The following is a 12500-nucleotide window of genomic DNA, read 5'->3' as shown; positions in this document are numbered from 1 at the left end:
CATATAATTTTGTTCCAGAAATGCATCCTTTCTGTAAGCGTTCGCCGATGGCATGGCGTTGCCACATTAGTCTTGAAGTGGCTCTCGAATCGAGTCCGCGCTCGCTTACGGCCACACCACCTTGAGCACGCCCGCTCTCGTCTGATCTCGGAAGCCAAGCAGGGTCGGGCCTGGTTAGTACTTGGATGGGAGACCGCCTGGGAATACCAGGTGCTGTAAGCATTTAATTCTTAATTTAATTAATTATTTAATTATTTATTCATATAATTTTTTTCCAGAAATGCATCCTTTCTGTAAGCGTTCGCCGATGGCATGGCGTTGCCACATTAGTCTTGAAGTGGCTCTCGAATCGAGTCAGCGCTTGCTTACGGCCACACCACCCTGAGCACGCCCGCTCTCGTCTGATCTCGGAAGCCAAGCAGGGTCGGGCCTGGTTAGTACTTGGATGGGAGACCGCCTGGGAATACCAGGTGCTGTAAGCATTTAATTCTTTATTTAATTAATTATTTAATTATTTATTCATATAATTTTTTTCCAGAAATGCATCCCTTCTGTAAGCGTTCGCCGATGGCATGGCGTTGCCACATTAGTCTTGAAGTGGCTCTCGAATCGAGTCAGCGCTCGCTTACGGCCACACCACCCTGAGCACGCCCGCTCTCGTCTGATCTCGGAAGCCAAGCAGGGTCGGGCCTGGTTAGTACTTGGAATGGGAGACCACTTGGGAATACCAGTTGCTGTAAGCATTTAATTAATTATTTAATTATTTATTCATATAATTTTTTTCCAGAAATGCATCCTTTCTGTAAGCGTTCGCCCATGGCATGGCGTTGCCACATTAGTCTTGAAGTGGCTCTCGAATCGAGTCAGCGCTCGCTTACGGCCACACCACCCTGAGCACGCCCGCTCTCGTCTGATCTCGGAAGCCACGCAGGGTCGGGCCTGGTTAGTACTTGGATGGGAGACCGCCTGGGAATACCAGGTGCTGTAAGCATTTAATTCTTTATTTAATTAATTATTTAATTATTTATTCATATAATTTTTTTCCAGAAATGCATCCTTTCTGTAAGCGTTCGCCGATGGCATGGCGTTGCCACATTAGTCTTGAAGTGGCTCTCGAATCGAGTCAGCGCTCGCTTACGGCCACACCACCCTGAGCACGCCCGCTCTCGTCTGATCTCGGAAGCCAAGCAGGGTCGGGCCTGGTTAGTACTTGGATGGGAGACCGCCTGGGAATACCAGGTGATGTAAGCATTTAATTCTTTATTTATTTAATTATTTAATTATTTATTCATATAATTTTTTTCCAGAAATGCATCCTTTCTGTAAGCGTTCGCCGATGGCATGGCGTTGCCACATTAGTCTTGAAGTGGCTCTCGAATCGAGTCAGCGCTCGCTTACGGCTACCCCACCCTGAGCACGCCCGCTCTTGTCTGATCTCGGAAGCCAAGCAGGGTCGGGCCTGGTTAGTACTTGGATGGGAGACCGCCTGGGAATAGCAGGTGCTGTAAGCATTTCATTCTTTATTTAATTAATTATTTATTATTTATTCATATAATTTTTTTCCAGAAATGCATCCTTTCTGTAAGCGTTCGCCGATGGCATGGCGTTGCCACATTGAAGTGGCTCTCGAATTACGTCAACGCTCGCTTACGGCCACACCACCCTGAGCACTAGCGCTAGTTGGTACGTTCCAGGAAGTGTTTGGCTGCAGTAGGTGAGGAAGGCTCACCAAACTTTCAGATTTCTTTTGATTTTGTTTGTTTAAATCAGTGTTTATTTTGAATAGTTTTCTTTCATTTTGTTTGTTTAAATCCCTCCTGGCAGCATACGCTGTTCGGGGGGAGTTTAAGTTTGGCACATACGCTTTTTGTTTTGTTTGGTGAAAATGGACAGACACATGGAATCAACCTCGGAAATGGCAGGAGAGACATGAATGGCAAATGAAAATGGAACGGATGAACAACAACGAGATGGCAATGAAAGAGACAAAGAACAAAGAAGGTACAATTCACGAAAGGAATACTTAATAGAAGCTACGATAACAGTGGATACTACAAATGTGAATGCAAGAGCGGAGGACATTATTACGGCAGTATCGGAGAAAATTGGAAAAGGGAAAATCCTGGCGGTAAGACCCAAACATAACAACGAATATGAGCTGACTCTAGAAAATGTGGATGATGTTGAATTGCTGGAATATGGAATAAGGATAAAAGAAGTGGAATGCGAAGTGAAGAGACTCCAAAACAGAGACTATGTCGTCTCGTTTATGCACCTGCCCGCCTACATAGACGATCACGATATTATAAATAAACTTGAAGGGTGGGGAGTTACCCCTTTGTCTAAATTAAAAAGACGTTTGTATCCAGGCACGACCATTGAAGATGGCACACGGTTCATTAAATCTCGCTTCCCTAAAGATGTTGCATCTCTTCCGTATAGCACAAAGTTTGAAACGGCTGAAGGCCTGCAGTTCTTCAGGGTGATGCACAGCCATCAGGTAAAACTCTGTCGGCTGTGCATGTGCCCAGATCACATCATGAAAGACTGCCCTATGTTTAAGTGCTACAAATGCGAGGAGAGAGGACATTTTGCAAGAGAGTGCAAGGCGGTTAAGTGCCCGGACTGTGACAATTTTTTAAACTTGTGTGAATGCTGGTTTGGCAACGATGAGACTCATGTGGGCGGGAAGGTGCATGAACAAGACAACGTGGTAGAAAAACAACAGAACGACACGAGAGAGGCGGAAGACGGCAGACCTGTAATTGAAGTTGACAATGCCGAACAAATGGAACAACAAGAGAAAGTACAACAGGACATAGAGGATAAAACACAGAGCACTACAGATGAAATGGCAGAGGAAGAAATGAACGAATTAGCTAAAAGACAAGGTAAAGTACAAAACGAGGATTCTAAAGAACAGACGGAACAAACTGAACAACTTAAACAGGAGGAAGGAACATGTACACCACTTGACACTTCTGTCACCATGGAAGATGAGATGGAACAAGATGAATTAGATCAAGATGAGGATTTTAACAAGGATGTCAACGCAATGTCTGAAGGAAAACCGAAAGTGGAGAGAAGAAGACGAAAAATTAAGGTAAAGCCATGTTTGGAAGGAATAAGGAAAAAAACAACTAACAAAGACTTAATAAAAGATAAATATGTACTGCTAAAAGACTTGGATGGTATGAGCTAAAGAAATTGACTCAATGAGTGTTTTTATTTATTTATTTTTTATGGTTTTAAGTTTGGTTACTTTTAATGCCAGAGGACTTTCGGACTTTAACAAATTTGAAAAAGTGAAAGAAATGTTCAAGAATGAAGACGTGATTGTATTGCAAGAAACAAATTGGAAAGAAAAGCACATATGTGAAATAAGGAAAAGATGGAACGGTGAGATTTTATACAATAATGATGATACGAGGTTTGGCAGAGGAGTGGCTTTTTTAATAAGAGAAAATGTGAAAACTGTATGCAAGGTTATCTATAAAGATGATATTGGGAAATGTTTAGCAGTAGAAATGGAATATGAAGGCAAAAAACTGGTTGTGATAAATGTACATGCACCTACGGAGGAAAAAGAAAAGAGAGATTATTTTAATGATTTAAGGTCACTTTTAAAAAACCAACAGAATGTCTTGTTAATGGGGGATTTTAATACTGTGTTAAGTAAATTAGATATGGCAGATGGAATGGTTTTTAGAAATGATATGGGAAGGAGAGAGTTAAAATCAATAATGGAAAACAATAACTTGGTGGATGTTTGGAGAGAAAGGAATGAAAGAAGGCAATACTCAAGAAGACAAAGGGTGGGGAATTTCATGTGTCAAACAAGAATCGATTTTATTTTGTGTAACAGGAATTTAGAAGTTTTTATTGATAACGTGAGATACGATGAAACAAGCTTATGTGATCACAAGCCGTTATATATGCAGATTGACTGGAGTACGTTAAAGAGAGGTCCAGGCGTGTGGGTTTTAAATGCTGAGGTTTTAAAAAGCAAAGGGTATGTTTTAGATATAAAGACGCTAATTGAAAAAGAAAAAGGAAATGCAATGTATATGGAAGATAAAAGATTGTGGTGGGAAAATGTGAAATATTTAGTTAAAATTCATACAATAAAATTGTGCAGATTAATTGAGAAATGTAAGAAATACAATGGACAGGAAATAAGAGAAAATTTAGAAAAAGAGATAAATCAGGGTAATAAGGACATGTTAAAGATAAAAGAATTGGAAAATAAACTTAAAGAAATGGAAGAAAAGAAATATGAAGGTGCAAGATTAAGGAGTAAAGCTCAGTTTCTTGTTGAAGGTGAAAAATGTACAAAATTTTTCTTTGACCTAGAAAGAAGAAAAGGGAAGTCTGAAATTATAAAAGTAGTGAAAAAGGAGAATGGAGAAGAAGTAAAGAGTAATGAAGGAATTTTAATAGAAATGAAAAGGTATTATGAAAAATTGTTTACAACTGAGGGAGTGCAGGATGAAAAAGAAGAAATGTTAGAGAAGATAACAACTAAAATAGACAAGGAAGATATGAAGGATTGTGACAAAGAGATAAGTGAAGAGGAAATTGAAAGAGCGATAAATGAATTAAACAAAAACAAAAGTCCTGGAATTGATGGGTTGGGGAGTGAGTTTTATATGGTTTTTAGGGATATGTTAACCAGTATTTTAAAGGAAGTGTATGATGAGATCTTTAATAAGGGGCAGATGAATCTAAGAATGGGAATGGGTTTGATGAAAACAATATATAAGAAAAAAGGAGAGAAAACTGAACTAAAGAATTATAGGCCGCTTACGATGTTAAATACCGATTTGAAAATTTTATCAAAAATTTTAGCAAACAGACTGAAAGAAGTGATGCCGAGAATAATAAAGACAAATCAAGCATATGGGGTCAAAGGGAAAGACATAGCTGATACGACCCTAAGCATTAAAGATACAATTGGATACATGAAGGAGAGAAAAATGGAGGGATATGTTATAAGTTTAGATTTTGAAAAGGCTTTCGACAGGGTGGAACATGAATTTTTATTTGGGATTTTAAACCGTTTTGGATTTGGAGAAAATTTTATAAAGTGGGTGAAAATTTTATATAATGGACCGGTAACTAGAATTAAATGTAATGGGTTTTTAACGGAATGTTTTACACTAACAAGATCCATAAGACAAGGGTGTCCCATGTCAGCACTATTATATTCTTTAGTCGCGGAACCCTTGGGGTTGGCTATGAGGAAAGAAAAGGGAATAAAAGGTATTCACATAGAAGGGAATGTGGAAGGAGAAGCAATATTTCAGTATGCGGATGACACTACGCTTATTTTGAAAGACAGGGAGGGAGTTAAATGTGCAATGAAAATTGTACAACAATTTTGTAAAGCATCAGGAGGAAAAATTAACGAGGATAAAACTGTGTATATGAGATGTGGGAATGTGCAAGCTTTAACGAGTGATTTTGCTTTTAAAGAAGTGAATGAAATCAAGATTTTAGGAGTTTTAATGGGGGATGATGAAAGGAGAGCTAATGAAACAATGTGGGCAACTATTTTAGGAGATATTGAAAGAAGGTTACATTTTTGGAAATTGAGGACATTATGTCTTAAAGGGAAGGTTTTAATTTCGAATGTTTTAATGATGTCTAAGTTATGGTATGTCTTATATGTGTCATCTATGCCTCTGTGGATTGAAAAAAGATTAAAGAGATGTTTTTTAGACTTTATATGGGAAGGGAAACCCCCAAGAATAGCATATGACACATTGATTGGAGCTGTAGAGAAAGGTGGGATGGGCCTAATAGATGTAGCACAAAGAAAAAATAGTTTAAGGGTTAAAATGGTTAAAAAGTATCTGGATGATGGGAATGTAATGGTATGGAAAAAAACAATGCAATATTTTTTAAACAAATGTGGTAATTTTAATCTGGGAGAAGACATTTTATGGATGAAAACTAAAGCTTGGATGACGGAAAAGGTGCCGGATTTTTACAAGGAAATTATGAGTGCATGGGGGAAAGTTTTAACTTGTGTACAGTACATGCCTAGTGGAAGAGAGTGTATTTTAAACCAACCATTGTTTTTAAACAAGAACATTGTAAACCAAGGGAAAGAAGTGTTTTTTAAAAAGTGGTGGGATGTGGGAATTACAAAAGTGAGAGATGTTTTATATGAGTTTAAGGAGGGATTTTTACCTGTGCAGTACATTGTGGATACTATGGAGGAAGCAAAAGAAGAATATAGTAGACAAGAAATTGTAAATAAGTTTAAGATAATAAAAAGTGCAATACCTGATGATTGGATCAGGAAAATTGATAATAAAGAACAAGGGAAACAAGAGAAAGATGTGTATTTAATGTTGGGAGACAAAATAAGAGCTTTTAAGGAATGCACTGTGAAAATGTTGTATTGTTTTTTTAGAGATTGTATTTTTAAGAAACCTGTGGTGAATAAATACTGGTTACAGAAATACAAAGACTTGAAAGAAGAACATATATGGAGTAATATGAAGGGGAATTTTATTGAGTCAAAATTGGGGACCTTAGAATATTTAATTAGGCACAAGGCGATTTTTACTGATGTTTTATTGAACAAAATCGGGAGAGAGCAAAATGCAACTTGTAAAGTATGTAAAGAAGAAGATGAGGGTTTTTTACATGTGTTTTTATGTTGTAAGCAATTGGAAAACTTTAATGAAAAATGTATAGGTTTGCTTGAAAGGTTGAGAGGTGAACAAGATAATAAAGAAATGGATTGGAACAAGGTGATAATGCTGGGAGAAAACAAATCATGTGAAAACAGAAAAGCGATTAACCTGTTTGTCATGCTGATTAAAAGTGCTATATGGGAAAGAAGAATTGTTGCAAAAAAAGAAAATACTGTTATAGATGTTGAAATAGTGTTTAAAAGAAAAGTTGAGATGTACTTAAAGCATTTGCACTGTTATTTTAAGGAGCAAAACAGGTTGGAGGAGTTTTATAATGTTTTTACTAAGGATGTGGGTACAATATTTGAAGATTTTAATTGGAAAATGCCTGACGATTATGGTTGATCTGTATAATATTTTGAATATGGGAAAGAGACATTTTTAGTGTGAAAAAAAGATGTTGAACTTTCAAATGTTTTGAAATATTTTATAATGATGTTTTTATTTTATTTTTGGTGGGATTTAAGATTGTGCCTGCCAAAAGTCTTTTAAAGAAGTCTATTTGTTGTTAAAGCACTCTCACTGTGTTAAATGTAATGTCTAAGAATATATAGAAATTATGTAATTGTGTGAATATGATTGTTATAAAAAAAAAAAAAAAAAAAAGCACGCCCGCTCTCGTCTGATCTCGGAAGCCAAGCAGGGTCGGGCCTGGTTAGTACTTGGATGGGAGACCGCCTGGGAATACCAGGTGCTGTAAGCATTTAATTCTTTATTTAATTAATTATTTAATTATTTATTCATATAATTTTTTTCCAGAAATGCATCCTTTCTGTAAGCGTTCGCCGATGGCATGGCGTTGCCACATTAGTCTTGAAGTGGCTCTCGAATCGAGTCAGCACTCGCTTACGGCCACACCACCCTGAGCACGCCCGCTCTCGTCTGATCTCGGAAGCCAAGCAGGGTCGGGCCTGGTTAGTACTTGGATGGGAGACCGCCTGGGAATACCAGGTGCTGTAAGCGTTTGATTCTTTATTTATTTAATTAATTATTTAATTATTTATTCATATAATTTTTTTCCAGAAATGCATTCTTTCTGTAAGCGTTCGCCGATGGCATGGCGTTGCCACATTAGTCTTGAAGTGGCTCTCGAATCGAGTCAGCGCTCGCTTACGGCCACACCACCCTGAGCACGCCCGCTCTCGTCTGATCTCGGAAGCCAAGCAGGGTCGGGCCTGGTTAGTACTTGGATGGGAGACCGCCTGGGAATACCAGGTGCTGTAAGCATTTAATTCTTTATTTAATTAATTATTTAATTATTTATTCATATAATTTTTTTCCAGAAATGCATTCTTTCTGTAAGCGTTCGGCGATGGCATGGCGTTGCCACATTAGTCTTGAAGTGGCTCTCGAATCGAGCCAGCGCTCGCTTACGGCCACACCACCCTGAGCACGCCCGCTCTCGTCTGATCTCGGAAGCCAAGCAGGGTCGGGCCTGGTTAGTACTTGGATGGGAGACCGCCTGGGAATACCAGGTGCTGTAAGCATTTAATTCTTTATTTAATTAATTATTTAATTATTTATTCATATAATTTTTTTCCAGAAATGCATCCTTTCTGTAAGCGTTCGCCGATGGCATGGCGTTGCCACATTAGTCTTGAAGTGGCTCTCGAATCGAGTCAGCGCTCGCTTACGGCCACACCACCCTGAGCACGCCCGCTCTCGTCTGATCTCGGAAGCCAAGCAGGGTCGGGCCTGGTTAGTACTTGGATGGGAGACCGCCTGGGAATACCAGGTGCTGTAAGCATTTAATTAATTATTTAATTATTTATTCATATAATTTTTTCCCAGAAATGCATCCTTTCTGTAAGCGTTCGCCGATGGCATGGCGTTGCCACATTAGTCTTGAAGTGGCTCTCGAATCGAGTCAGCGCTCGCTTACGGCCACACCACCCTGAGCACGCCCGCTCTCGTCTGATCTCGGAAGCCAAGCAGGGTCGGGCCTGGTTAGTACTTGGATGGGAGACCGCCTGGGAATACCAGGTGCTGTAAGCATTCAATTCTTTATTTAATTAATTATTTAATTATTTATTCATATAATTTTTTTCCAGAAATGCATCCTTTCTGTAAGCGTTCGCCGATGGCATGGCGTTGCCACATTAGTCTTGAAGTGGCTCTCGAATCGAGTCAGCGCTCGCTTACGGCCACACCACCCTGAGCACGCCCGCTCTCGTCTGATCTCGGAAGCCAAGCAGGGTCGGGCCTGGTTAGTACTTGGATGGGAGACCGCCTGGGAATACCAGGTGCTGTAAGCATTTAATTCTTTTTTAATTAATTATTTAATTATTTATTCATATAATTTTTTTCCAGAAATGCATCCTTTCTGTAAGCGTTCGCCGATGGCATGGCGTTGCCACATTAGTCTTGAAGTGGCTCTCGAATCGAGTCAGCGCTCGCTTACGGCCACACCACCCTGAGCACGCCCGCTCTCGTCTGATCTCGGAAGCCAAGCAGGGTCGGGCCTGGTTAGTACTTGGATGGGAGACCGCCTGGGAATACCAGGTGCTGTAAGCATTTAATTCTTTATTTAATTAATTATTTAATTATTTATTCATATGATTTTTTTCCAGAAATGCATCCTTTCTGTAAGCGTTCGCCGATGGCATGGCGTTGCCACATTAGTCTTGAAGTGGCTCTCGAATAGAGTCAGCGCTCGCTTACGGCCACACCGCCCTGAGCACGCCCGCTCTCGTCTGATCTCGGAAGCCAAGCAGGGTCGGGCCTGGTTAGTACTTGGATGGGAGACCGCCTGGGAATACCAGGTGCTGTAAGCATTTAATTCTTTATTTAATTAATTATTTAATTATTTATTCATATAATTTTTTTCCAGAAATGCATCCTTTCTGTAAGCGTTCGCCGATGGCATGGCGTTGCCACATTAGTCTTGAAGTGGCTCTCGAATCGAGTCAGCGCTCGCTTACGGCCACACCACCCTGAGCACGCCCGCTCTCGTCTGATCTCGGAAGCCAAGCAGGGTCGGGCCTGGTTAGTACTTGGATGGGAGACCGCCTGGGAATACCAGGTGCTGTAAGCATTAAATTCTTTATTTAATTAATTATTTAATTATTTATTCATATAATTTTTTTCCAGAAATGCATCCTTTCTGTAAGCGTTCGCCGATGGCTTGGCGTTGCCACATTAGTCTTGAAGTGGCTCTCGAATCGAGTCAGCGCTCGCTTACGGCCACACCACCCTGAGCACGCCCGCTCTCGTCTGATCTCGGAAGCCAAGCAGGGTCGGGCCTGGTTAGTACTTGGATGGGAGACCGCCTGGGAATACCAGGTGCTGTAAGCATTTAATTAATTATTTAATTATTTATTCATATAATTTTTTCCCAGAAATGCATCCTTTCTGTAAGCGTTCGCCGATGGCATGGCGTTGCCACATTAGTCTTGAAGTGGCTCTCGAATCGAGTCAGCGCTCGCTTACGGCCACACCACCCTGAGCACGCCCGCTCTCGTCTGATCTCGGAAGCCAAGCAGGGTCGGGCCTGGTTAGTACTTGGATGGGAGACCGCCTGGGAATACCAGGTGCTGTAAGCATTCAATTCTTTATTTAATTAATTATTTAATTATTTATTCATATAATTTTTTCCAGAAATGCATCCTTTCTGTAAGCGTTCGCCGATGGCATGGCGTTGCCACATTAGTCTTGAAGTGGCTCTCGAATCGAGTCAGCGCTCGCTTACGGCCACACCACCCTGAGCACGCCCGCTCTCGTCTGATCTCGGAAGCCAAGCAGGGTCGGGCCTGGTTAGTACTTGGATGGGAGACCGCCTGGGAATACCAGGTGCTGTAAGCATTTAATTCTTTTTTAATTAATTATTTAATTATTTATTCATATAATTTTTTTCCAGAAATGCATCCTTTCTGTAAGCGTTCGCCGATGGCATGGCGTTGCCACATTAGTCTTGAAGTGGCTCTCGAATCGAGTCAGCGCTCGCTTACGGCCACACCACCCTGAGCACGCCCGCTCTCGTCTGATCTCGGAAGCCAAGCAGGGTCGGGCCTGGTTAGTACTTGGATGGGAGACCGCCTGGGAATACCAGGTGCTGTAAGCATTTAATTCTTTATTTAATTAATTATTTAATTATTTATTCATATGATTTTTTTCCAGAAATGCATCCTTTCTGTAAGCGTTCGCCGATGGCATGGCGTTGCCACATTAGTCTTGAAGTGGCTCTCGAATAGAGTCAGCGCTCGCTTACGGCCACACCGCCCTGAGCACGCCCGCTCTCGTCTGATCTCGGAAGCCAAGCAGGGTCGGGCCTGGTTAGTACTTGGATGGGAGACCGCCTGGGAATACCAGGTGCTGTAAGCATTTAATTCTTTATTTAATTAATTATTTAATTATTTATTCATATAATTTTTTTCCAGAAATGCATCCTTTCTGTAAGCGTTCGCCGATGGCATGGCGTTGCCACATTAGTCTTGAAGTGGCTCTCGAATCGAGTCAGCGCTCGCTTACGGCCACACCACCCTGAGCACGCCCGCTCTCGTCTGATCTCGGAAGCCAAGCAGGGTCGGGCCTGGTTAGTACTTGGATGGGAGACCGCCTGGGAATACCAGGTGCTGTAAGCATTAAATTCTTTATTTAATTAATTATTTAATTATTTATTCATATAATTTTTTTCCAGAAATGCATCCTTTCTGTAAGCGTTCGCCAATGGCATGGCGTTGCCACATTAGTCTTGAAGTGGCTCTCGAATCGAGTCAGCGCTCGCTTACGGCCACACCACCCTGAGCACGCCCGCTCTCGTCTGATCTCGGAAGCCAAGCAGGGTCGGGCCTGGTTAGTACTTGGATGGGAGACCGCCTGGGAATACCAGGTGCTGTAAGCATTTAATTCTTTATTTAATTAATTATTTAATTATTTATTCATATATTTTTTTTCCAGAAATGCATCCTTTCTGTAAGCGTTCGCCGATGGCATGGCGTTGCCACATTAGTCTTGAAGTGGCTCTCGAATCGAGTCAGCGCTCGCTTACGGCCACACCACCCTGAGCACGCCCGCTCTCGTCTGATCTCGGAAGCCAAGCAGGGTCGGGCCTGGTTAGTACTTCGATGGGAGACCGCCTGGGAATTCCAGGTGCTGTAAGCATTTAATTCTTTATTTAATTAATTATTTAATTATTTATTCATATAATTTTTTTCCAGAAATGCATCCTTTCTGTAAGCGTTCGCCGATGGCATGGCGTTGCCACATTAGTCTTGAAGTGGCTCTCGAATCGAGTCAGCGCTCGCTTACGGCCACACCACCCTGAGCACGCCCGCTCTCGTCTGATCTCGGAAGCCAAGCAGGGTCGGGCCTGTTTAGTACTTGGATGGGAGACCGCCTGGGAATACCAGGTGCTGTAAGCATTTAATTAATTATTTAATTATTTATTCATATAATTTTTTTCCAGAAATGCATCCTTTCTGTAAGCGTTCGCCGATGGCATGGCGTTGCCACATTAGTCTTGAAGTGGCTCTCGAATCGAGTCAGCGCTCGCTTACGGCCACACCACCCTGAGCACGCCCGCTCTCGTCTGATCTCGGAAGCCAAGCAGGGTCGGGCCTGGTTAGTACTTGGATGGGAGACCGCCTGGGAATACCAGGTGCTGTAAGCATTTAATTCTTTATTTAATTAATTATTTAATTATTTATTCATATAATTTTTTTCCAGAAATGCATCCTTTCTGTAAGCGTTCGCCGATGGCATGGCGTTGCCACATTAGTCTTGAAGTGGCTCTCGAATCGAGTCAGCGCTCGCTTACGGCCACACCACCCTGAGCACGCCCGCTCTCGTCTGATC

General features: G+C 41.4%; 1 long non-coding RNA gene, 24 other non-coding genes and 2 pseudogenes across 25 annotated transcripts in view; all 27 read left to right on the top strand.

Annotated features, from left to right (window-relative positions):
* Nucleotides 1-12500, top strand: part of LOC141353270 (uncharacterized) — a 508637-nt gene that overhangs the window by 293676 nt on the left and 202461 nt on the right. The gene's annotated exons all lie outside the window — the stretch shown is intronic.
* LOC141357350 (5S ribosomal RNA) lies at nt 104-222 on the top strand. The gene has a single exon (XR_012363837.1). It is a non-coding gene; the product is annotated as a 5S ribosomal RNA (ribosomal RNA).
* On the top strand, nt 364-482 carry LOC141356641 (5S ribosomal RNA). Its single transcript, XR_012363104.1, has one exon. It is a non-coding gene; the product is annotated as a 5S ribosomal RNA (ribosomal RNA).
* Nucleotides 624-743, top strand: LOC141354263 (5S ribosomal RNA; annotated as a pseudogene).
* LOC141353397 (5S ribosomal RNA) lies at nt 873-991 on the top strand. The gene has a single exon (XR_012360494.1). It is a non-coding gene; the product is annotated as a 5S ribosomal RNA (ribosomal RNA).
* On the top strand, nt 1133-1251 carry LOC141358518 (5S ribosomal RNA). Its single transcript, XR_012365014.1, has one exon. It is a non-coding gene; the product is annotated as a 5S ribosomal RNA (ribosomal RNA).
* On the top strand, nt 1393-1511 carry LOC141354239 (5S ribosomal RNA; annotated as a pseudogene).
* Nucleotides 7552-7670, top strand: LOC141357076 (5S ribosomal RNA). Its single transcript, XR_012363551.1, has one exon. It is a non-coding gene; the product is annotated as a 5S ribosomal RNA (ribosomal RNA).
* LOC141356640 (5S ribosomal RNA) lies at nt 7816-7934 on the top strand. Its single transcript, XR_012363103.1, has one exon. It is a non-coding gene; the product is annotated as a 5S ribosomal RNA (ribosomal RNA).
* Nucleotides 8076-8194, top strand: LOC141356639 (5S ribosomal RNA). The gene has a single exon (XR_012363101.1). It is a non-coding gene; the product is annotated as a 5S ribosomal RNA (ribosomal RNA).
* Nucleotides 8336-8454, top strand: LOC141356638 (5S ribosomal RNA). The gene has a single exon (XR_012363100.1). It is a non-coding gene; the product is annotated as a 5S ribosomal RNA (ribosomal RNA).
* LOC141356636 (5S ribosomal RNA) lies at nt 8584-8702 on the top strand. The gene has a single exon (XR_012363098.1). It is a non-coding gene; the product is annotated as a 5S ribosomal RNA (ribosomal RNA).
* LOC141356635 (5S ribosomal RNA) lies at nt 8844-8962 on the top strand. The gene has a single exon (XR_012363097.1). It is a non-coding gene; the product is annotated as a 5S ribosomal RNA (ribosomal RNA).
* Nucleotides 9103-9221, top strand: LOC141356634 (5S ribosomal RNA). Its single transcript, XR_012363095.1, has one exon. It is a non-coding gene; the product is annotated as a 5S ribosomal RNA (ribosomal RNA).
* Nucleotides 9363-9481, top strand: LOC141356980 (5S ribosomal RNA). Its single transcript, XR_012363452.1, has one exon. It is a non-coding gene; the product is annotated as a 5S ribosomal RNA (ribosomal RNA).
* On the top strand, nt 9623-9741 carry LOC141356633 (5S ribosomal RNA). Its single transcript, XR_012363094.1, has one exon. It is a non-coding gene; the product is annotated as a 5S ribosomal RNA (ribosomal RNA).
* LOC141356632 (5S ribosomal RNA) lies at nt 9883-10001 on the top strand. The gene has a single exon (XR_012363093.1). It is a non-coding gene; the product is annotated as a 5S ribosomal RNA (ribosomal RNA).
* Nucleotides 10131-10249, top strand: LOC141356631 (5S ribosomal RNA). The gene has a single exon (XR_012363092.1). It is a non-coding gene; the product is annotated as a 5S ribosomal RNA (ribosomal RNA).
* On the top strand, nt 10390-10508 carry LOC141356630 (5S ribosomal RNA). Its single transcript, XR_012363091.1, has one exon. It is a non-coding gene; the product is annotated as a 5S ribosomal RNA (ribosomal RNA).
* Nucleotides 10649-10767, top strand: LOC141356629 (5S ribosomal RNA). The gene has a single exon (XR_012363090.1). It is a non-coding gene; the product is annotated as a 5S ribosomal RNA (ribosomal RNA).
* Nucleotides 10909-11027, top strand: LOC141356979 (5S ribosomal RNA). Its single transcript, XR_012363451.1, has one exon. It is a non-coding gene; the product is annotated as a 5S ribosomal RNA (ribosomal RNA).
* Nucleotides 11169-11287, top strand: LOC141356628 (5S ribosomal RNA). Its single transcript, XR_012363089.1, has one exon. It is a non-coding gene; the product is annotated as a 5S ribosomal RNA (ribosomal RNA).
* Nucleotides 11429-11547, top strand: LOC141356627 (5S ribosomal RNA). Its single transcript, XR_012363088.1, has one exon. It is a non-coding gene; the product is annotated as a 5S ribosomal RNA (ribosomal RNA).
* Nucleotides 11689-11807, top strand: LOC141357215 (5S ribosomal RNA). Its single transcript, XR_012363698.1, has one exon. It is a non-coding gene; the product is annotated as a 5S ribosomal RNA (ribosomal RNA).
* Nucleotides 11949-12067, top strand: LOC141357661 (5S ribosomal RNA). Its single transcript, XR_012364148.1, has one exon. It is a non-coding gene; the product is annotated as a 5S ribosomal RNA (ribosomal RNA).
* Nucleotides 12197-12315, top strand: LOC141356625 (5S ribosomal RNA). Its single transcript, XR_012363086.1, has one exon. It is a non-coding gene; the product is annotated as a 5S ribosomal RNA (ribosomal RNA).
* The window catches only part of LOC141357660 (5S ribosomal RNA), a 119-nt gene continuing 75 nt past the window's right edge, over nt 12457-12500 (top strand). The window contains exon 1 of the ribosomal RNA XR_012364147.1: nt 12457-12500. This exon is cut by the window's right edge and continues 75 nt beyond it. This is a non-coding gene — a ribosomal RNA (5S ribosomal RNA).

This window comes from Misgurnus anguillicaudatus, chromosome 21 (assembly GCF_027580225.2).
Source record: "Misgurnus anguillicaudatus chromosome 21, ASM2758022v2, whole genome shotgun sequence".
Taxonomy (NCBI): Eukaryota; Metazoa; Chordata; class Actinopteri; order Cypriniformes; family Cobitidae; genus Misgurnus; species Misgurnus anguillicaudatus.
This window is presented reverse-complemented; position numbering and strand designations above follow the sequence as displayed.